General features: G+C 36.0%; 1 pseudogene; it reads left to right on the top strand.

The window, feature by feature from the left end:
- Window positions 1–4913: 4913 nt before the first annotated feature.
- Window positions 4914–22866, top strand: LOC132360144 (transforming acidic coiled-coil-containing protein 3-like; annotated as a pseudogene).
- Window positions 22867–24469: the final 1603 nt, after the last annotated feature.

The following is a 24469-nucleotide window of genomic DNA, read 5'->3' as shown; positions in this document are numbered from 1 at the left end:
TTCACTTTTTTATACAGCAGGAACTAACACACCATTGTAAAGCAATTATACTCCAATAAAGATGTTAAAAAAATAAAAAAACACATATTACTTCTTTACCCTGTGGGCAAAGAAGCAAGAGTTTCCAGTCTCAGTTACATAACTAATAGAGAATTATGGCAATAGAGTTTAATGAGCTTGGGTTCAAAACTTGACAGTCCTTGGGTCAGTTTCCCAATCTCTGAAATTGGGACAATAATAGTTTTTCCCTAAACTATCTTTTAGGATTCAAGAAAAATCAAATAATATAAATAAAATGCTTTAGAGTACAAATTATGTTTTTTATCATCAATACTAAAAGCCTGCATTAAATTAATGCTAGACATATGAAGACTTTCATCAAGAAATAATGCACTGAATATGGCTATATAGAATACATTATAAAATGAATCTTCACAGATAAACAATTTTTGAGTCAATATTGTATTTGTAACTCTCTCAAGGCTAACTTCAACATATCCAATTAACTCACTAAACTCTACCTCTTCCCCAGAGGAGACAACATTTAGTAAACTTCAACAAAACATTTTTTTCTTGTCTTTCTGAAAGATAATCAACTGCCAGAGATTAAAAATAAGGCATATCAAAGATACATATCAACATACCAAAAGGAGAATAATCTTATCTGTCTTCTGCAATGCAGCTTTACTCAAATTCTATAATCAAGAGTAAAATAAGCTTTGCTATTTTGTTGACAATCAATTTTTGTAAAAGTGAATTTTAGATTACATACATTTTTTTGTTGAAAGGTTAAATATACAATTTGTTTCCCAAATGTAGCTTCAACTTTCCATCTGAATTTCATAAAGAATACAGAAGGATATTCTCTTTTCTCATAAAGGGTTTGGCAGAAGAAATACCTACAATATTATGAACAGAGTCCTTAAATTACATTCCAAGGCAAAACAGATCTCTCTAGGGTAATATGATGTTCTAGGACCTCAGAAATTTACAGTTTTAAGAAGTTCCACCTTAGAGTATCCATTTTTCAGTCTGTCCCTAATGCCAATATACAAAACACAAGCAATTTATCATGCAGTAAACAGACACTCAGATTGGTCTTTTTTTGCTGAGCAGTTTAAACAAGGCCACTAAAACAATGACACCCTGAAAATAACCTCTTTCATCTGTGTATAAGCAATCAACATTAAGACACTAGAATGACTATAATGCCAAGAGAAGTAGTTTAAAATACTTTGCTCTAGAAATAATGGCATGGAAAAGAATATAGAGTGTGGAAATTTATTCTAGAAATATGAAACATATGTAATATGAAAATGTATACATTTCTATATGAGAAAAAATGCAAATTAATGCATGAAATGATGATTGTGCTTAGTCATGTGACAAAAATCACTTGAACAAATAAATAATTACATAGGTCACCTAGTTGCTTTGTCTGACCAAAAGCAAACCATGTCTTTTTCCACTAATTTATAATTAAAAAATAATTATAGAACACATTTTTTGCTTACATTTATGCATGTAATTTAGAAACCATAAATCTTATAACAAACCTAATGTTTATTTTTTCTGATATAAATATGAGATTTACTTCATTAAAAATGTGACATAATCTCACTTCAATTCAGATAAATGAAATATACTGTTGACTATTCAAATATCTTCTAAGAATAGCATGAGTTATATCTGGATCAGCAACACAACAAATTCAGTAAAGAAAGTCATAGCTTTAAACATAATTATTTCTCAAAATAATAATATTCAGGATTTTTTTGAATGAAGGTAATAACAGTATTTATTATTTATTTATAGGTCCGATTTGAAACAGCAGATAGTGATGTGGAGAGTCATGTTTCCAAGGAGTACAAAGGAAAGCTGTAATTTAAATTAGGACTTTATCTGGAATTTGTAGAGGCTGGTACAATTTGCAAATATACTTTATTCCCAAAGAATGAAGAAACTGATATCCAAGGAGCAGAAATGTCGTGAGTCTGTATTTTAGCAGAGATTTATTTTTGGAAATAGCGGTTTTTATTAAACTAAATATAATTGTTAGTAATTTTCAATTTATGATCAGTAAAATATAAAAGTAAAATCAGCAGCTCTCCTTTATTGAATATCTAATCTTTACCAAGCATTGTGCTAGTCACTAGCAACATGAATACACTATCTCATTTAAAGATCTCATTTAAAGATTTCATTTAAAAATTATAACAATACAGTAAGTTAGATAATTCCCATATTATTGATAGGAACTTGAGGTTTAGAGAAACTAGCAACTTTTCCACAATAGTAACCTATATTATCCTAAAATATTAATTAGCATATTTAAGTACGGTAACTAATAGTCTCTTTTATTTCTTTGATAACAGAAGTACTAGCTAGTTCTTGTTTATTTATCTAACTCAACCTCCAATCTAGTCAGTGAGTTTAACTTTTCCCAAGACAGGTAAAGATAAGCAAATTTAAAAAGAAAAAGTACAGTTGACATATTTTTCATATTCTTTATCTCTGCAGTACAGTAAAGAGCAAGAAAAGTGAGGCCATAGCATGAAGGAAGGAAGAGAATGGAATACTAGCCAATTTAATTTTCTTCTGTGATTATATCTTCAAACTATGAATTAACCATTTTTTTCGTTTAATTTATTGTAAATTTACATAACAATTTAAGTTTTACATAGCATTTCAGTATAAGAACTAGACAATTCTCCTGCTGATAGATTTTAGAAATTTGGGAATTATCTATTCCTTTCTTTCTTAACAGCAAACAGAAACTTGGGGTGCAATAGGAATACCATGTACTTACAGTATTCTTAAAAATATTTTAATGTGTTTTCATAACCATTACTTATTTTTTGAAACGCCTCTTGGAGGATGTGAAAGCAGATACAACTCCATTTTATAAAGGAAAGTTAATGATAAAGTTATTGTAAATAAATTCAAGAGTGTAATGAAAATTCACATGCCTTGATTATGTTCTTTCTTTTTGCAATTACATGCATAATTCAAAGTTCTTACTTGTCATTTGATTTGGTTTATCAAGTGTTAGTGAAAAGATATTCATCAAACATCACTGAATTTAAAATGCCATAAAATTTGACTATATACTTGAGTTGACTGATATATAGACATACCTCATTTTATTGCACTTCACAGATATTGCATTTTTCACAAATTGAAGGTTTGTGGCAACTCTGTATTGAGCAAATCTATCAGTGCCATTTTTCCAATAGCATTTGCTCATTTCATGTCTCTGCATCACATTTTGGTAATTCTCCCAATATTTTAAACTTTTTTATTATTACTATATTTGTTATGTTGATCTGTGATCAGTGATCTTTGATGTTACTACTGTAATTGTTTGGGGGCACTATGAATTGCGCCATATAAGAAGATGAAGTTAATGGATAAATGTGGTGTGTGTTCTGACAGCTACATCTATTGGCCACTGCCCTTTCTCTCTCCCTCTCCTCTGGCCTTCCTGTTCCCCAAGACACAACATTATTGAAATTAGCCTAATTAATAAGCCTCAAAACTCTAAGTGTTCAAGTGAAAGAAGAGTCACTTAAAATCAAAAGCTATAAATGATTAAGCTTAGTGAGGAAGACATGTCGAAAGCCGAGATAGGCCAAAAGCTAAGCCTTGTGTCAAACAGTTAGCCAAGTTGTGAAGGCAAAGGAAAAGTTCTTGAAGGAAATTAAAAGTGCTGCTCCAGTGAACACAACAATAAGAAAGTGAAACAGCCTTATAGGTGATATGGAGAAAGTTTTAATGCTCTGAAACAGAAGATCAAACCAGCCATAACATTCTCTTAAGTCAAAGCATAATCCGGAGCAAGAACCTAATCTTACTCTTTTCAATTCTATGAAGAATGAGAAAGGTGAGGAAGCTGGAGAAGAAAAGTTTGAAGCTAGTAAAGATCGGTTCATGAGGTTTAAGGAAAGAAGTCCTCTCCATAATATAAAGTTATAAGTGCTGATATTAAAGCTGCAGCAAGTTATCCAGAAGATCTAGCTAAGATCATTAATAAAGGTGGCTACACTAAACAACAGATTTTCAATGTGGACACAACAGTTTTCTGTTGGAAGAAGATGCCATCGAGGACTTTGATAGCTAGAGAAGTCTGTGGCTGGCTTCAGAGCCTCAAAGGACAGGCTGACTCTCTTGTTAGGGGCTAATGCAGCTGGTGACTTTAAGTTGAAGCGAATGCTCATTTACCATTCTGAAAATCCTAGGGCCCTTAAGAGTTATGCTAAATCTATTCTGCCTATGCTCCGTAAATGGAACAACATAGCCTAGATGACAGCACATCTGTTTACAACATGGCTTACTGACTATTTTAAGCCCACTGTTGAAGCCCACTGCTCAGGAAAAAAAAAAAAAAATTGCTTTCAAAATAGTACTGCTCACTGATAATGCACCTGGTCACTGAAGAACTCTGATGGAGATGGACAATGAGATTAATATTGTTTCCAGGCTGGTTAACACAGTACACATTCTGAAGCTCATGGATCAAGGAGTAATTTCAACTTTCAAGTCATATTGTTTAAGAATTACATTTCATAATAGTATAGCTGCCATAGATACTGATTCCATTGATGGATCTCGGCAAAGTAAACTGAAAGCCTTCTGGAAAGGATTCACCATTCTAGATGCCATTAAGAACATTTGTGATTCATGGGAAGAGATGAAAATATCAACATTAACAGGAGTTTGGAAGAAGTTGATTCCAACTCTCACAGATGACTTGGAGAGGTTCAAGACTTCAGTGGAGGAAGTCACTGCAGATATGGTAGAAATAGCAAGAGAATTAGAATTATAACTGGAGCCTGAAGGTGTAACCAAATTGCTATAATCTCATGATAAAAATTTATCAGATGAGGAATTGCTTCCTGTGGATGAGCAAAACAATGTGGTTTCTTGAGACAGAATCTACTGCCGGTGAAGATGCTGTGAAGATTATTGAAACGACAACAAAGGATTTAAGGTATTACATAAACTTAGTCAATAAAGCAGCAGCAGGGTGAGAGGTTGACTCCAATTTTAAAAGTTCTCCCACGGGTGAAATACCATCAAACAGCATTGAGTGCTACAGAGAAATCAGTTGTGAAAGAAAGAGTCAATTGATGCTGCAAACATCATTGTTGTCTTATTTTAAGAAACTGCCACAGCCACCCCAACCTTGAGCAACCACCACTCAGATCAGTCAGCAGCCACCAACACGGAGGCAAGACCGTCTACCAGCAAAAAGATTATGATTCACTGAAGGCTCAGATGATGGTTAGCATTTTTAGCAATAAAGTATTTTTAATCAAGGTTATGTACATTGTTTTTTTTTTAGACAATACTATTTTACACATATTAGACTGCAGTATAGTATAAATATAACTTTTATATGCACTGGGAAACCAAAAATTTGTGTCACTCACTTTATTGTGATATTCACTTTATCTCAGTGGTCTAGAACCAAACCCACAATATTTCCAAGATGTGCCTATAATTAATGCTCTATTTTACTTAGTTTAAATACCTCCAAATAAACTGTGTAATTACATGTCATCAATGACCTCTCAACAGCTAGTTCTAAAAAAATTTTTTTTCTTCAAGTTCTCTTAAGCCTTCAAATCATTTGAACACCTTTTACCAATGAAACCCTAACCTTTCACTTTCTTTCTCCCCTCATCTGTTGAACCGCATTTTCTTTGTCTCCGTACCCAGCTGCTCTTGTTTATTCTGTTCTTGTATATAAATTCACAGCTTCATTCAGAGAAAGTCTTCCTTTCCTTCACAGCTTCATAAATTCTCACAGATTGCCCTAGCACCTTCATGCAGATGACTCCAAACTTTTATATAGCAATGATGGTCTTTGTTTTGTTTTATGAATATTTCATTGTTTTGTTATCGACCACATAATTACATTGCTATATAGTTTCTACCTTGAGTTTTGTACAAGAAAAGAAGCATTTCAAATAGAAGGTTTGATAAATATTGGCAGGTACATTTTTCTACAAACTTTAATTTTTTCCTTTAACACATGTTTAATCTGGGATATATTTTTATGACAGATGTTAGGTTAAAAAGCTTTGGTTAGTTCACTCTATTAAACAAAGTATGTATATTTTTAAGCTATGATCTTACTGAACTTTAATTTGGGATAATAATGCTTCAGTTAATTTGTTGGATTTACCCAGAAGATATTCATATGATTAGAGGATTATAGAAAAATGAGAATTTTACTGTCACTTTTCAGACATTATTTTAATTTTTTAAATATTTCTCTTATTTTTGCATTAGATAGATATAATACTATGAATAACAGTAAATAAAAATGGTGATATTAAGCACCCTCGAATTGTTCCGAAACAACTTGACTTTTCTCTGCTCATTTTCAGCACCTTCCCTACCATTCTCCACACTAAAAGATTATTTTGAAACCTAGATCTGATTTTTCTTAATGTCTTCTAATGGCATCTGACTATTCTTAGTAAAAGACTAGACCACTTAACTTGGCTTATGAGACCCTAACTGATCTAATTTATCATTCCCACCTCTTTAGGTCTATTTCTTTCCATACCATCTCCTCTCCTGGCCTCAGTCATCCTGGCTGCCTTTTAATGACTCACTTTCCATAAGACTTCTAACATTCACTATAAGGACACTGAACTTCATCTAGTTCGCATTCTTCTTCCCGAGACATGTTCATGAAGAATATGTTAGCGGTACAATTTCTAAACTCTTCTATGTTGTGTCTCACACAACATTAATACACTTTCTGTGTACAAAATTCTGAGATCACTATACTTCACATGAAAATATGCAAGAATTATCTCAATAAATTTATTTAGAAAATTTTTTCAATTACAGAAAACTGTTATCAATCTACTTCTTTTTAAACTACAGGGATTTTTTTTCTTTTCTTTTTTTTAAAATATGCTTAAAGGATAGATTCATAGTCTCATAAACCACAGATATTTCATTATAGTAAGTTTATGGTGGCATTTGGTGAGACGCACTTCTTTCTTCAGCTCAGAGAAATTTTCTCCTGTTTTCTTCTCTCTTCACTAATTTCCCTTATCTTGTCTGTTTTTCTCCTTCCCCTGTATTAAATCAGCAATGATACTACTGTAAAAGAAATATATCTGTAGTTAGGTAGTTTTTTTAGTATAGTGATTAAGAATGTGGCTCTGCACTCAGAATAAATGTATCTGAAAACTATCCCCACCATATTCTAGCTCTGATGACTTTAGGCCAGTAACTTAAGCTCCCTGTGTCTTAGTTTTCTCATTTGTAAAGAATTAAATGTTAAAAAAAAAATTGCACCCACTTTACAGGGTTATTGTGAAGATTACAGTGCTTGGTATATTAAAAAATGGGAAATACAGTGCTCAAGGTTCAGAACAAACAAAAGGATGCATTTGATGTAAAGATATCTCACAGAAAAAATTAAATTAATTTAAAATTAATTTTGGAAGGCATTTGTTTTCAGTGTACTCTAATCAAAGTAATGGAGGATGTTCATAGATCCAAGAACATGAGACCTATGATCAAAAATAAGAAATAGCAATAAACTACTAGAATTTGTCAAGTCCTATGACATCTAAGAATTTCCTACTGTCTGTATGCACTCAATTTTTTGTGCAGTCACACTAAGAAATGCAGGTCTCTAGACATACTGGCCCTTGCTACTGGTTCTTAGTTTTTGGCTTGAATCAGAGTTTGCAAGTATCTGCCCTAACTAAGCTTGACCCAATGAATTACATAGCTGAAAGAAATGGAACATCTGTTCAACCAACAACAGAATCTTTTTCATTTCTTTGAATGTGCCGTGTTCTCTCCTCTACATGGGCCTAATTGGGTATTATATATGGTATTTCCTCTGAAACTCTCCACACCATTGCTTTCTTTATCTATTACTCATATTTCAGATCTCATTTTAAATAGTACTTCCTCTAAGAAGACTTTGTGACCCTATTAAGAGTACTTTCATATAACCATTATTCACTCTCTTAGCAACCTGTACTACCCTGATCAGATAATTCATCATGCTTTACCATAATTACTTAATTTTCTGTTTCATTTGCTTGACTTTAGCCTCTTTCAGAAAAAGGACAGTGTCTGCTATGCTAAGTGTTAGGTCCCAAACAATCAGGATAGTGCTTAATATAAAATGATAATAGATGCTCACTAAATACATAAAAAGATTAATTAAATGAGACTACATTGGGTATCTGAGATCTATTCTGTGTCTTCTATATTTTGTTTTTATGATTCATCAATTTCTTAACTTTATCCTCTATTTCACAAAATGGGTTTTCCTACTACCCTGTCTTATTTACTCCCTCCAAGTGTGCTTTTTAAGCAAAAATAGTCAATCACATTTTCCTTGCAATTACCTTATACTTTTTTTTCACGATTATGCTTTTATGCTATTCAATCTCATCAAACGTCCTTCTGAATTTTATTAAAGAAATGAGTTGAAGTTTTATAAAGTTCTCTTGTTTGTTATAGGAACACTGTTTCAAAGGCCTGTGATTTTGTCCCAATACAGAGATTGGTTCCTTTTCTCTGTGCCTTGTACTAAGGCTTTTACAAGTATGTGAATTATTTTCATATGATATTCTTAAGATGTCACCAGGCCTTTGACCAGGGAATCCACATTAACCTGGGTCCTGACTTGGTCCTGGCTGTCACACTATTTCCCAAGAGGACTCAAGCAGAGGAATACATACCAAGAAGTGAAGGAATTAAAATAGTATGCTAACTCTAACTTGACCTTTGGTCCCAAACCACAATGTAGTGCACTAATGATGTGAATGAACTGACATGGAACACTTTTTTTGGCTCATTTGCAATAGACTAGTATCCAGATCAAAGCAAATAAAATGACCTATTTCCCCTAAGCCACACAAATATCAAAATTTTCAATTCCATTGAGATGAGATGTGCCAGCCCTTGATAAAACATATCTAGAGAGAGTAGGAAACAGAGTTCATCCCCAATGTCTATAATCTCCCACCCAGCCATTCCTAAACTGTAACAACTCTTGGCAAGGCTGTTATGTAAGAACAAGATGGAAAAGGAGGAAGCAACAAAGGTGGACACAGAGGAGGGAGGTAAGAAGGAGAAAAAAAGGGACAGAAAGAAAGACAGAAAGATGCACTTCAACAAGCAGCACTGACCTGCTTACCATAAGTGATTTTATTTTCCAAAGATAGATGCAACAAAATCCCTCAATCTCTTAGATCTTCTCCAGTGTGACCTTTCCACTCTCCAAACAAAATGTGAAGTCTGTTTCTCTACTACCTTGAAATTAGGTAAGCCCTATAACTGCTTTGATTAATAGAATATGGCAGAAATGACACTATACCAATTCTAGACATAGCCCTTATTAGGCCTAGCAGGTCCTGCTTCCTGATACTTCTTGCACATTTCTTTGCCCCCTCTCAGAACCCAGTTACCACATTTTGAATAGCCAAAGTCATGTGGAGAGGCTATGCTTCAGTCAACAGGCCCAACTTAGCTTTCAGCCAACATCAACTGCTCGCCATATGAATGGGTCACCTGGGATGTGCAGAATTGATTATACTTTGATATATAAGAAATTCACAGTCTTCTTACCCACATTTTTTCCAAGCCAAGGCATTTGTGAGTCCTGTCCATATTCAAGGGTATGGAGAAATATTCTCCACCTTTTTGATGGGGTGAGAAGTTCATGTATAATAATTATATCAGCTTGGACTGAAAAGAACAGAGATATTCATTAGAAGTCTCTGAGCCCTCAGGTTTCTAATGCAAACATGGGCCATTTCATGTAGGGAATGAAGGATAACTCAAAGGGTGAAGCCAAGGTCCCCTGAGCACTACTTCCAAAGAGCAGGATGGGGCCCTAATCAAAGAAGTGGTAACATGTGCTTGTGCTGGGTCCCAGAATGCTATGGATCAGTGCCTGCTCAAAAGCCTCCTATTCCATGGCATTATTGAGCAGGAGGGTCTGTGGATACTGTGGATATACTATGTAGATGAACACTGCGTGTTGGGTCTGAAGCGGATAAATAACAATTTTTATAGGTTTCAGATCAAGAGGAACTACTTGAGAAACTGTTACCAAGGAATCAGCACATGAACCTGGTTTAGATGTGAGATCTTATACTCATGGATTTGACTGCCATAATTATGAGAATTTAGTGAGGGTAAGGAAGGAGGTAGGTGTGTTTTTCTTGTGGGAAGGATGTGAAATGTTTTGGTAAGAGAGTAAACTGTAACTTATTGCATTTTCCAAAAATGACTACAACAATATTTCCCATTCCACATGCTCTTATGCAATGTCAACTTCTCACCCCATCAAAAAGGTGGAGAATATTTCCCCATACCCTTGAATATGGGCAGGACTCACAAATGCCTTGATCAATAGTTTCATTATGTGCCAGGCTATACTGTAATTCCCTACATACAAACGAGTTGTGTTCCGAGAGCATGTTCGTAAGTCCAATTTGTTCCTAAGTCCAACAAAGTTAGCCTAGGTACCCAATTAACACAATTGGCTATATATACTGTACTGTAATAGGTTTATAATCCTTTTCACACAAATAATATATAAAAAATAAACACAAAAAATAAAGAAAACATTTTTAATCTTATAGTACAGTACCTTGAAAAGTACAGTAGCACCAGCTATATCACCACTGCTTTTAAGCTTGCTTCCAGACATCCTGGGCTTGAAATACAGATAATGTACTACCATACTCTATACAGTACTGTACAGTTAAGTACACCAAAGCACAACCACTTGTAGAGGATGCACGCACGTGACAATGTGTGCCAGACACGTGAACTAACTTACGTGACTGGACATGTGAACGCACGTTCACATCTCTGAAAGTTCGCAACTTAACGGTTTGTATGTAGGGGACTTACAGTAAACCAATTGCTTACATTAATACCATATTTATTCTACAGATCAACCTATGAGGTATTATTTTTATATTATTTTTATTATTCCTCTTTTACAAGTAAGTTGATGCTTAGTGAATTTAAATATCTTACCCAAAGTCAAATACCTATTAATTAGTAGCAGATCAGAGATCCATACCCAGGTTTGTCTGACATGAAAGGCTATGCTTATTACTACTACCTAATATCTTGTGTAACTAGAAAGATTCTCACTATTATCCTGTAAGCAGAGGTGTTTGTTGTTCTTGACAGAAGTAAGGCAAGGAAGATTACTGAATAACTCCTAGAAACAAACACTAAGTCTAGTAAGTTTTCTTACTCTTTTATCCGTAAAATAGAAAGTCTGTGTTTGCTATATTGGAAGGTTATGCCAGTTTATGCTACCAGTTAAGTAACCCAGCCTCTTGAAAGGAAGAGGAAGGTAGCTGAACCATGGGCTGTCCCAGTAGGTAAATGTTTTCTGTGTGTAGCCTCTCCTGTTTCTAGAGAGTCCTATGCACCAGGGCCAGATTCCATGACACAAATATGAGACCTTGTTCCTGGAGTTGCTGAAATAGTTGTTATCCCCAATGTATCAAGAAAGAGTCACAATGGGGGGAGGTCACAATTTTTATCTTTATTGTCACACGTACCTTTGCTCTGCATACTCTAAGTATATGTTGTGATTAATCTATAGCTTCTCAGGTATTTGACTGCCATACAAATAAAGGGCAGTTCATTTTGAAACCACTGATACAGTGGAGTGCAAAAAGGCCAAAGCTAGATTTCCCAATCTGTCCTATGCATCACACTGTCTTCATCTCTGTGGTCTCCAAATAGATGTAACAGGATCTTAGTTTGTTTTCACATTTTTTAGGAAGGTGAGTTGTGAGTCAACAGTTGATGTCACCCTTCAGTGTCATGCTATATGGGCTTGGTCTAGCAAAAAGGCATTGATATTTATGGCCTGTAGATAGGACTCACTTTTTTTTCCAGTCTTACATAAATTTCTGTTTTTATAGTGCTTTTAATTATTACAACATTATTATATATAATCCTTTCAACAAGCTTAGGGTGGATGTTATTATCTACATTTTTACACGTAAATAAATTGAAACTCACTGTGGTTGAGTAATATGTTCCAGGTAGTAGAACTGAGAAGTGGCAGGGTGAGAGTGTGCACCCTGGCCTGTCTGGCCCTTCTTACACATCCTCTAGTCCTTTACGAGATACAACCTGTCATACTTACATTGACAAAAAGAAAAGTGTGCTTTATAGAAAAGAACTGCTGTTTGAGACAAAATTCTTGAGTTTAAATGTCTGCTTAGTAACTCACAGATTATGTGACCTTAGTCTCTTTTAGACTTAATCATCTGTAATATAGGCAAATTATCATGAAGGGCTCTCTAATAAGACACCACCACCTGAAAATCAGGAGGTCCAAAACAAACAGTAATTTCTTCTTTAAAATCTGCTCTTTGTTTTTCCCACATTTTGTTAAGGCAGAACAGCCCCAGGGGATTTAAGTTTGAGGTCAGTTAACTTTGACTCTTTTCTCACATTCATTTTTAATCAGTTACCAAATAATATTAATTCTATCTGTAAAACCTATCAAAATCTTCTAGTTTTTTTAACTTATATTGCCAAAAAGTATTTTCCTATTTCCTAGACAATTGTAGCTACTTCCTTACTTCTCCCAGGCCAGAAATATTTCCAGAATAATGTTTCTAAATTCTGAAGCCATGTCTTCAACAAACTGGCCATACCAAAGTATCAGTTTTAAATTCTAGTGATCATGTATCTTCCACTGACTGAAACGAAAGTGAGTATTCTCTCCTATAGAGAACATTTTCCACATCCTCATGCTATGTGCTAATGTTCACACTGCCCTCTCAACCTCTAACGCTTTCCTTTATCCCTGCCTACAGGAAACTTTGAAGTCAGGGCTCAGCTGCCACTTCTTCATATAGACTATTAATGATAAGTCCAAATAAAGATAGCTTCTTCTACTGTGACTCTGTTTTATTTCATTATAAAAATTTATTTTTACTAAATTTATTAAAGCATTACTGAACTCTGCCTTGAACTAAAATGATTTGAATGTAAACCTCAACTGAGTGTAGAACAACATAAATAACACTGCATTACTATTTCCCAAAGTCCTTATACATCATGTGAGTTTAAATGTGTTGAAGATTATTTTCCTTCATAATTTTTTTATCTTCGTCATATATTTTCATTTAAGCCCTTTTAAAAAGTCCTCTCCAGTCTTATTATTCTGGAAAGATTCACTTTCAGGACTGCAAATATGAATGTGAGGATGCATCAAGCCATTTCCAGTGAAGTCCAGGAAACAAATTAAGATGTGACTTTGAGAAATAGCACCAGTCAAACATAATTCTAGAACTGGGCAAACAAGACACTTCTTGTTTCTTTGGGGAGACTTTCATTGCCAAGCCTGAAAATGATGAAGTGTTGATTTCTGTGAAAAGAGGCTCAGGCACCTTGAGTTTCTAGGTGGGAACCGGCCATATGTATGCATCAACTTAGGCATAATTTTCTAGTTACTACACCACATAAAACTTACTGTGCCTTTTCCCTTTGATATTTTTTAATCTGAGTGAACAATATTTTCTTAAATACATCTATAAGTCATAAATCAAAGCACATCTATAAAAATTCAGTGGCATTACTAAAACTGAGATATTTACAAGAAAATGTAAAATTTTTGTCAAAGTAATAAATGGCTAGTGATTTCACCTTTGGTTGATTTAATGTTAATTTAATAATAATTGTTTATTATTTTAATAGTAATTAGATTTCCGCTAGAATTTTTTTCTTACGGTACTTAAATGTGATTTAATTTTATGAACAAATTAGCAATTTAGGCCAAAGAAACCTAGCCATTTTGGTTCTGAATTGTACTGGAAACATGTCAGACATAGAGTATAATACACTGCCAAAAGGAAATTGGATTTTAAAGTAGGGTTATTTTGAAAATATATCTGAATTATTGTATCTCTAAACTAAATTCATAAGAAAATGAAATTGAAATGTAGACAAGTAATATATAAGAGTAGGAAAAATATCACTTGATAATGCAATTATTCCATATACCTTAAGAATTTTGAAGTATGCCTATCTGTGCATCAGATTATTTATAGTACCTGTATGGATAATCTCTCAAATCAATCATTAATATAGGTTAAAGTCTACTTGTTAAAATATAAAAAAATCAACATCGTAGGATGCTGCTATAATTCTCTACTGGTTTGTGACTGATTCTATTTTTGGCTCCCATTTACTTGTGAAAACTGTAGAATCAGCATCTCTAATTCATCCTCCTAGGTCTCCAATTTGTACAGTAGCAGAATGAATGGAATTTGCTGCAGATTTAGTTATAGTGTCACGATGATTTATTTTCCCCTTTAACATGAAATTTATATTTTTAATGTGAGAAAAACCTTTAAAAGGAAAAGAAAATAAGCTGTCTTTCCCTTTTGATCAATGCCTAGAGTATTAATGGGACATCAAGATGTTCTCTTCAAAGTAGCAGAGCCAGCAAACTTCAAATGCCTCTGCTGCCTTAGACAGCTAGCATTTCAAACCAAATTTACTTAGCCCTTATTTGGAAAAAGGATAATAACACTTTTGTAAAGTCATTGACAGAGAAGTCCTCAAGTATTTAATAAATCTGTATTCAAAAAAATCACAGTTAATTGCTATAGCACATACCAAAAAATGTGTTTCATGCACTCCAACCAAACATGGTTTTGAATATATATCTAGTATATTTGTGGAAGATTTTAAAACATTTAATAGAAATATCTGAACATTTCAGCATGAATTTCTATTTAAGATTCCATTAAATGTTAGCAGAAGCATGTCCCAAGATATTTAATGCAAAAATAAAATTGCTACAGCGTACTTGATACTGCTCAGGTATTCTGAACTAAAACCAGTTGAGATGGCAATACTTAGACATTTACACTACTTAAAATCAATTTCAAAAAAATTAGAAAAAGAGGCAGAATGGGCAATTCTACCTTCAGTTTAAAAATATAAAGATCTTAGAAGTGGTCACTCTGATCCTTACAACAAGAAAAACCTGGACAAACTGAAAATTGGTGACATTTCTTGGATCCATTAGAAAACTGAGGTCTCAGAGGAAACCACCACTGTTAAATCTGGACAGAAAGGTGAATCCAGAGAATCAGAGCCAAGATCTGCTTACCTGAAGCAGAAGCTGCTAGAGCCATAAGCTGGTGGGAACACTTAAATGGTAATTTTGATGAATTGCTACACAGAATGTAGACTAACATGAAAGTGAAAAACTTCTGGTGGTCTCAGAATCATGGGGCCCATACTTTCATGAGCATTCCTTCCAGGAACCCTATCATGTTCTTATGGTGAGTACCCAAGAAAGATCCATTGTAGAAATGGCAGCGGAAGAGGAAGAGTAACATTATGAAACATGTCCAGAGCTTTCTCCATAACAACGGCCTATTCTCGGTGGGATAGTACTCTCTTAGAGCACAATTTTGAACTCTTACCCAAACTGGGGAAAGGAATTCCTCCCAACTACAATCCCCACTAGACTTATTATTTCACCTAAGAATTAAAAATAGTAATCATGGCTCAGGATGGCAAGGAAATAGATTGAGAACATTGCAATCAGGGAAATGAGTAGGGGTGGGAGACAAACACTTGTGAAGGCCTGAGATACAGGCCTACTGAAAGACTGACACTTAATTGGATTGTAGAATGCTCCCTCTCCCCCACATTTTAGCACCACACTAAGGCTGCTCCAGGAGATAATAGTAGCAGTATAGAGAAGCTCCAAAGTCAAGAGGAGAGATAAAAATAAGGACATAAGAGGAATTTGAACACTCTGGCACGTACAGTTACAACAAACATTAAACACAACTCAGCTCCTAGCCAGAATAACATAAATTCTCACACTAAAAGCCTATTTACTTTACTTTCTATTACCCAGTATAATCTGTCTGATCTATAACAAAAAAAAAAAAAAAAATTAAAAGGTATGCCAAAAGGCAAGAAAAAAGCACTGTTTAAAGAGACAAAGGTGCCTTACTGGTATTGATTTCTAATCTAATTCTAATTCTATTACAGTGAGAGAACTTACTATGTGATATTTCAGTTTTCAAAACGTATTGAGAACTTATTTTGTCTTGAAATATATTTCGGTAATTGTTTTATGTGTGCTTGAAAAGTATTACGTTATCTGAGTTATTGGCTCCATCAGTGTAAATCAGGCCAGATTGGCTGACAAATCTGTTCCAATCTGTTGTTCAAATCTGTTCTATCAAATACTTCGAGAGAAATGTTAAAATCCTCAGCCACATTGGTGGATTAATCTACTTCTCTTTAATCCTATTAATATTTGCTTCATATTTTTCAGTTCTTTTATAAGTGGTAAACATTTTAAGCATTGTTGTGCCTTCCTGATAAATTAATCCTTTTTCCCTGATACTAATATAGGCAATGTTTTATTGTGTTTATTGTCTGCATAGCATATCTTTTACCATTTTTTGCCCCCCTATGTCTTGTTATCTGTCTCTTGTACATATAATTTAGTCTTCCTTTTTATCCAGCCTGAAAATATCTTTCTAAAAATTGGAGTGTTTAGTTCATTTATATTTATCAGTATGTAGGATTAAAAATTCAGTGGTGCTATTAATTCATGTTTTATTTGTGTTCCTAAGTAATTTTTCTTTTAGTTTGTCTTTGTGTTCCTCCTTTACTAACTTCTCTTGGGTTATCATTTCTTTTTTATTAATTTTTCATTTTAATGCCTCAATTGGCTTTTTAACTATACCTCTTTGTATTATTTTTATAGTTATTGTAGCAACTATAATAAACATCCTTAAGTGGTCACAGTCTACAGAGTTAGCAATGTACCATTTCATATAAAACATAAGAACCTTAAAAAGTAAAATTACATGTACTACCCACATCTTTGTGTCACTGTTATGTATTTTACTATATATATATAATAAATCTCAAAATCAAAATTCCATGCTATTATATTTGCTTTAGGAGTTGCTTCTCAAACAAAATAAAATAATTTTAATAAAGTGAAAAATAAAATAAAAGACAAAGCAATATCAGAACCAGAATCTGATAGGACACAGATGCTGGACTTACTGAATTTAAAATATCAATGGTTAAAATGTTAAAGGCTCTAATGGAAAAAAGTGACAACATGCAGTGACAGATGGGTAATATTATCAGAGAGATGGAAACTACAAGAAGAAGCAAAAGTGAATGCTAGAAATCAAAACACAATAGCAGAAATGAATGTCTCCAATGGGCTCATCAGTAGACAATACAACTGAGGAATCAGTGAGCTTAGAGGCATATCAATAAAATTTCCTGAACTACCAAGAATGAACTATAATGTAAACTACAGACTTTGGATGATGATGTGCTAATGCACATGCATTGATTGTAAAAAATGTATCACTCTGTTATGGGATGTTGATTGTGAGGAAGGTTGTATGTGTATGGAGGTGGGGGGATGTGGGAACTCTATGTATGAGTTCCACTAAAAATTATGTTCCACTAAATTTTCTGTGAACCTAAAACTGCTTTAAAAAAATAAAGTATCTTTAAACAAACAAAAGCACCCCAAACTGAAGTATAAAGAGAAAATACTGGGGAAAAAAAAAGTTATAGCATACCTATAATTGGAATAAGAGAAGAAGATGAAAAAAAGAATGGAGCAGAAAAAAAATATATTTTAAGTAATAATGACTGATGACAAATTGAAATTGTAATGCAGTAATCATAGTTCAGACATACAAAAATGGGGTGATTAAGCCATTTAGGATCTGGCCCCAGATGCACCCATAGACCACTGAGAACTTGAATTTTCTCTGAATTGTATCAAACCCAAGTATTATCACCAGGTGTATTTGGAATAACATCCACAAGCTGCAACTTTATGGTCTCAAGTCCCTCCCCCCACCCCTTGTAACTATGCAACCATTTCAGGCCCCAACCAATCTTTGCTTAACAAGCGCCCTTCTTGCCAGCTCCAATCATAATTTTTGACAAACAACTATGTGACTAGGTGTGGCCTTGCAGCTTTTGCTTTTATAAGCTTCCTCCATCTTACAATCTAGCAGAACACAATTCACGTGCTTGTTGAATCTGTCTCCCGGGCTGCAGTCCTAACAAACCACAAATAAATATGCCGCTTTATTTCAGTCAGGTCTCCATTTCTGAAATTTCGGTTAACATGGTCAGGCTTCTATTAATATTAATGGCAATCACCAAAACACATATTATGGAAGTTCAGAGAACACCAAGCAGGATAAACGTAAAACAAACAGAAAACCACCCAAGTGTAGTATATTTAAATTGTAGAACACCAGACAGAAAAAGTAAATAGTGAAAGAAGAAATAAACAAGGATTATAGTAAGTAATAGGAACAAGTATTATAGTAAATTTCTCATTAGATATCATGTAAGGAGAGAATTAAGCAAAATAAAGAGTTGAAAGAAAAAAAATATGCCAACCTGGAATTCTATATCCAGTGAAATTACTCTTCAAAAGTGAAAGAGAAATGAAGACTTTCTCAAAGTAACATGAAACAGGAAATTAATTGCCAGCTGACTTGCTTTTCATGAAATGTTAAGATCTTCAGGCAAATGAAAAATGATATAGGTCAGAACTTCAATCTGTCTAAATTAAAGAAGACTATCAGAGAAAAAATAAAGGTAAAATAAATTTTTTACTCTTAATGGATCTAAAAGATTGTAGTTTGCCTAAAGTAATACTAGTAAAAATGTACTGGGTGATTAGAATATATCGGTAAGTGAAATGAATGACACTAATTACTATGGACTGAACTGTGTCCCCCTAAAATTCATATGCTAAAGCCCTAATCCTCAATGTGACTGTATTTGGAGATAGGGCCTATAAGGAGATAAGTAAGATTAATTGAGGTCATAAGAGTGGGGTCCTGATCCAATAGGATTAGTATCCTTATAAGAAGAGACATGCGAGAGCTCGGGCTCTCTTTCTGCCCTGTGAAGACGTAGCAAGAAGGTAACCATATACATGCCAGGAAGAGAGTTCTCATCAGAAACTGAACTGGCTATCACCTTGTTCTTGGACTTCCCAACCTTCAGACCTGAGAGAAAATAAATTTCTGTTCTTTAAGGCACATCAAATATCACATCTGTAGTATTTTGTTATGGCAGCCCAAGCAGACTAATACAGTAATATAAGAAGCAATAAGAGAAACTGGTAATGTTCCGAGTATCTACGCTACATTTGAAATGGTATAGTGCTTTTTGAAGGTGGACTTAGATTAGTTAAAAACTATATCTTGTAAAATCCAGGGACACCACTAAATAATAGTTAAAAAATTACAATTGATATGCTAAGAGAGGAAATAAAATGGAATCATATAAGCACTCAATTAAAACTAGTTAATAATCCAACTATAATAACAATCACTTTTAAGGTGGTCTGAAAATATCAACTGAAAAAACTGAAGTTTTCAGAGTGGTTTAAAAGGAAAAAAGAAAAAACACAGAAATATGTTGTCTACAAGAAATATACTTTACATATAAATACTACATGTAAGTAAAAAGTAAAGGAAGGGAGAAAGATATACTAACAACAATCCAAAAAAAGCTGGAGGAACTACATTAACTTCACATAAAGCATATTCAGAAGGAAGATTATCTGAAATAAAGAAGGGCATTGCATAATGACAAAAGGGTCAATCTTCAAATGACATAAAAATCTTAAATATGGAGGTACCTAACAGAGCATCAAAATGAAAAGAGAAATAGACATATTCACTATTACAATCTGAGACATCAACATCCCTCTGTCAGTTGACAGATTGATTCAGCATAGATTTGCATAACCTGAACAACAATAAACTTGATCTAATTGGCATCTATAGAATATTCTATTAAACAAGAGCAGAATCCATATTTTTCTCAAGCTCATGTTGATATTCACTAAGATGGACCACATTCTAGGCCATAAAACATACTTTAATTTTAAAAGAATAGAAATTATACAAAGTATATTCTCAGTCTGCAATGTAATTAATTTAGAAATCAGTTAACAGAAAGACAGATGAAAATCCCTAATAATTTAGAAATCGAACAGCACATTTCTAAATAATTTGTGGGTCAAAGTGAGATTGGCTGGGAACTGGGACCCTCTACCAGAGTGCTTGCACCTGGACAAATGTCTCCTTGAACAAGAGACTACAAAGAAACTATTAGGGACTAAAAATAACTACACACTTACATGGTTGGGTCAATTGTGAACAAACCAACTGTCTTTCTTAGGTGCCAGGAGGAAAAACAGGCTACTGCTTGTGATCTCTGCACACAGCACCACCAAGAGGGTGGGCAGACCACTTAAGCAATGCCTCTGGCCCAAGCCAAAGACCCAACCCCTCCTCCTCACCGCATTTAAGGAACCAACTGGCCAAGGGCACCTGTTTCTTGTTTTTGCTCACTCCTGCTGTAGCAGGAGCTCCATTAAAGCCTTGCCTGAAATCCTCACTGGCCTGTTGTCAATTTCTATTGATTAAAGAGTCCAAGGGCCTAGGTGGGTATCAAAAGAAGTCCCAAGAGAAATTGAAAAAATATTTTAACTGAATAAAAATTAAAATACAACTTACTAAAATTTACAAAATGCAACTAAAGTGTGGCTTAGAGGAAAGTGTTTAGGAATTTAGAAAATTCCTAGATCCCTCAAACTCTCCCCGGACCCTGGAAGTCTTGAAAACCAAGAGGCATCTCCAGCACAAATGTCTGGCAGCCCTGAGCAAGCCTTGCAAGAACACATTAGTTCTTATCGCTTAGAGAAAGACATTACATCCACCTGCCAAATCCTGGAAGGCCCTCTGGGAATGGCCTCCCAAGACAGAAGAGAGGACCACACAGCGCGGAAGGGGAAAGCTGGCCGCGGACTCTCCTCCTCCGCTGCTTTGCCCCTGGGTACTTGCCTGGAAGGAGCCCCGCGGAAAGCCGGCCCCTCGCAGACCTGCTTGGCGAGGCTGCAGCCACCGGGAAGGATGCTCCTAGTCCTGAGAACAGGGACAGGCCTGCCCTCTGAAGACTGGAAGGGCCACGTCTCCATGGCCTCAGAAGGAAGCGGCCAAGGGCCAAATGGCTGACCCTTCCAGGAGTGGGCTCATAGGCCTAGAATCTGACGTCTCTGAAGACGCTGCCAGCAAAAGTCCGCCCCCACCAAGGAACCTGGGAAAGGGGGCCGGCCTCAAACCTCCCTCTGGGAGACCTGAGGCGAGGCAGGAAGAGGCCCCAGAGCAGGCAGAGGAGGGTCCCATTCTCCCTCCTCCGCTGTCTTACAACCCGGACTGGGACAAGCTGGGTGACCCAAACTTTAACCTGTTCCGAGGTGGCGAAGAGACCCGGTCCCCAGAAGACCCTCCGAACAGGCGGGCGGGGCCTGCAGCTCCACTGCTCAGAGCTGGGCCAGAAGCGGCTGGAACTCACCTCGGTGGAGCAAGCTGCTTTCCGGTCCGCGGGATGACACGCCTGCGCTGTAGAGCGGGGCGGGGCCGCCAGGAGCCGCAGGCATGCCGGGGATTCTTCCGCGCGCGGGCTCCTGCCAGTGGTGCGGTCAGTGAGCCTAGGGCTTACCCGCGGAGCCACACGGCCAGAGCTGCCTTGCCACTGAATGAGGAGCACCTCCGAGACCCGTCTGAGGTTCTAGGCACCAGGTGGGGTGGATTCTCTGGAGCAGTTTGGGGCTGCTCCCGGTTTAAGGAATCAGCCTGGAGGAAACAGTCCTTAGGCCTCAAGTTCCATGGGCTCCTTTATGGAAGGCCCGTTGAGACCGACGCCCTGCCCGGGCCCCTGAGAGAAGCCTGTGCCCCACATGCCTTCTTCAGGAAGTCCGCCAGAGGCCAAGCTGGCAGAACCTGGTTTCCTGGGAGCTCAGGGTGTTCCCGTGCCCAGCTGGCTCCTGTGTGTTCTCCTCAGCATGCGGACCAGCTGCTGCCCATGGGACCCATGATGGACGTGCTGCCGCTCAGCCAGAAGGACCGGGATGTGGCAGAAAAGAAGCTGTCGCTGAAGAGCAAGTGTGAGGAGCTCCACGTGAAGAACCTGGAGATGGGGAAGGTCACGAACGTGTTTGAAGGGATCTTGTACCAGGCGATGGAGGAGACTCAGAAAAAGAAGAATTTGGGCTTCCCTAGTGGCGCAGTGGTTGAGAATCTGCCTGCCAATTAAGGGGACGTGGGCTCGAGCCCTGGTCTGGGAGGATCCCACGTGCCGCGGAGCAACTGGCCCCGTGAGCCACAACTACTGAGCCTGCGCGTTTGGAGCTTGTGCTCCGCACAAGAGAGGCCGCGAGAGTGAGAGGCCCGCGCACCACGATGAAGAGTGGCCCCCGCTTACCGCAACTAGAAAAAGCCCTCGCACAGAAACGAAGACCCAACACAGCCAAAAATAAATTAAATAAATGAATTTACAAAAAAAAGAGAAGAATTTGCAAAAGTCGAAATCCAGAAGGTTCTGAAAGAAAAAGATCCAGCTTACTGCAGACCTAAACTCCATAGAAAAATCTTTCCCTGACCCCTTTAAGTAGCTTGAACAACAGAAGGTGATGGAAGGCTACCTCAGGAATGAAGAGTCACTGCAGACGTGTGTCGAAGATTGCAGAGTAAACATTGAAAGGGAAGGCCAGAGATACCCAGCGCTAAAGGCCATGCAGGAGAGAAACTAAAGCTGGAAAACGAGGAGATCGCTCAGGTCCCAAGCCAGGCCCAAGCAGAGGGCCTTCAGACGTGTGTAAGGAAGGAGCAGAAGTGCGTCCACTCACTGGAGAAGACCATTAATAGAAGACAAAAGACAGCAAGGACCAGAATCTGTGATGATCTCATTCCCAAGATGGAGATCTGACGTGGAAGTCAGGAAACTGGGAAAGCAGAGCAGAAATCAACGCCATACTATAATCCGTGCATATAGAGGTAAAAAGTATGACTATATTTACATTTGTTCTTAACTGTTCATGACCTATTTTTGGTTACCTTGAATATCAGAGAAATACTTTCAGATCTAGATCCCATGGACTTTGCTTTAGATTAATATGAAAGGGTGTGAGGCAGGATTTTAGTAAGCATGAAAACATAAAATAATAAACAACTTTGCCCCTTAGCAGTGATAGACCAAGATCCTAACATTTTCACAATTTTCTTTATACTAATTTTGAAATGGAAGATTAAGAGGCAGTATGATGCAAACAAATATAGATATAATTAAAGACTTAAAATTCTCTAATAAAAAGAGTACATTTGGAACTGAGGAAACAAGTGTGTTTTAAGTATAGAATTTAAATTTGTTAAATATAATATTTTTTAATGACTTTAGAGGTCCAGGGGAATACGACATACTTCTACCAATCTGAACTAACAGTTTAAAACAGTCCCAGGTGAGGGGCTTATTCATTTGTCCATAAGCATTTAGAAGAGACACTTTTTTTTTTTTAATAAAATGAACCTGGAGAAAGTCAAGCTGTTTGCCAAGATCCAGGTGCAATTAAAACGCTGATGGAGTAAACATGCATTTAGGTCAGGACCTTCATAATGGGCTATTGAGTAAAAAGGTATGTTTTATGGGAGCAAAATCTGTACTTAAAACTTTTAGTAAGGACGAATTTAACATACTAAAGTAGACACCATAATGAAATCAACCCCCATGTACCCATCCTACAATTTTAATAATTATCAATTCATGGGATTCATGAGCTCATCCATTTCCCAACTCCATATCATTATGAAGCAAATCTCAAACATCATGTCATTTTATCCATAAATATTTCACTGTATCACTCAATGATAGTTTAAAAAAACATAACCATAGTACTATTATAATAAGAAAAAGTTGATTCTTATTATCTTTAAATAAGTAAAATTTCCAATTGTCTCATAAATGTCATTTCTTCTAGACAGTTTGTTTAAATCAGAATCCAAATAAAGCCCACACTTTGTGGTTGGTTGACATGCCTCATATTTCTTTAATCTTTTTTTCCTTGCCACTTTCTTTGAGAAAACCAGGTCCTGTAGAATCATCCTCCGTCTGGATTTTGCTCATTGTGTTCTGAAGGTATAAACATCTTCCTCAAAAAAAAAAAAAAAAAAAATCTTCCTCTATCTACTAGATTTTCCATAAAATATGCATTCAACTTAGATCAAACTCCAGTATGACTTGGGGCATGGGGGAGTGGATTACTTTATAGGTGATAATTGACGATCAGTACTTAGAGCCAATAAATTGATTAGGCGTTACTAAATGTTGATATTCTGATCATACCACTCCTTCTTATATTATTACCTGGAAACTTCCCATAAAGTACTTCTCCCCTTCATCTATTTTTCTTAATTCTTTCACCTTATTTTCCAAGTTTCAAAATAATGGATTGATACACTTGTATTCTGCAACATTGGAAAATTAGTATTTTTATGTATTAGTATTTTTATTAGTATTATTATCTCACTTCAATATA

The sequence above is a fragment of the Balaenoptera ricei genome, chromosome 2 (assembly GCF_028023285.1).
Source record: "Balaenoptera ricei isolate mBalRic1 chromosome 2, mBalRic1.hap2, whole genome shotgun sequence".
NCBI classification, from domain to species: domain Eukaryota; kingdom Metazoa; phylum Chordata; class Mammalia; order Artiodactyla; family Balaenopteridae; genus Balaenoptera; species Balaenoptera ricei.
This window is presented reverse-complemented; position numbering and strand designations above follow the sequence as displayed.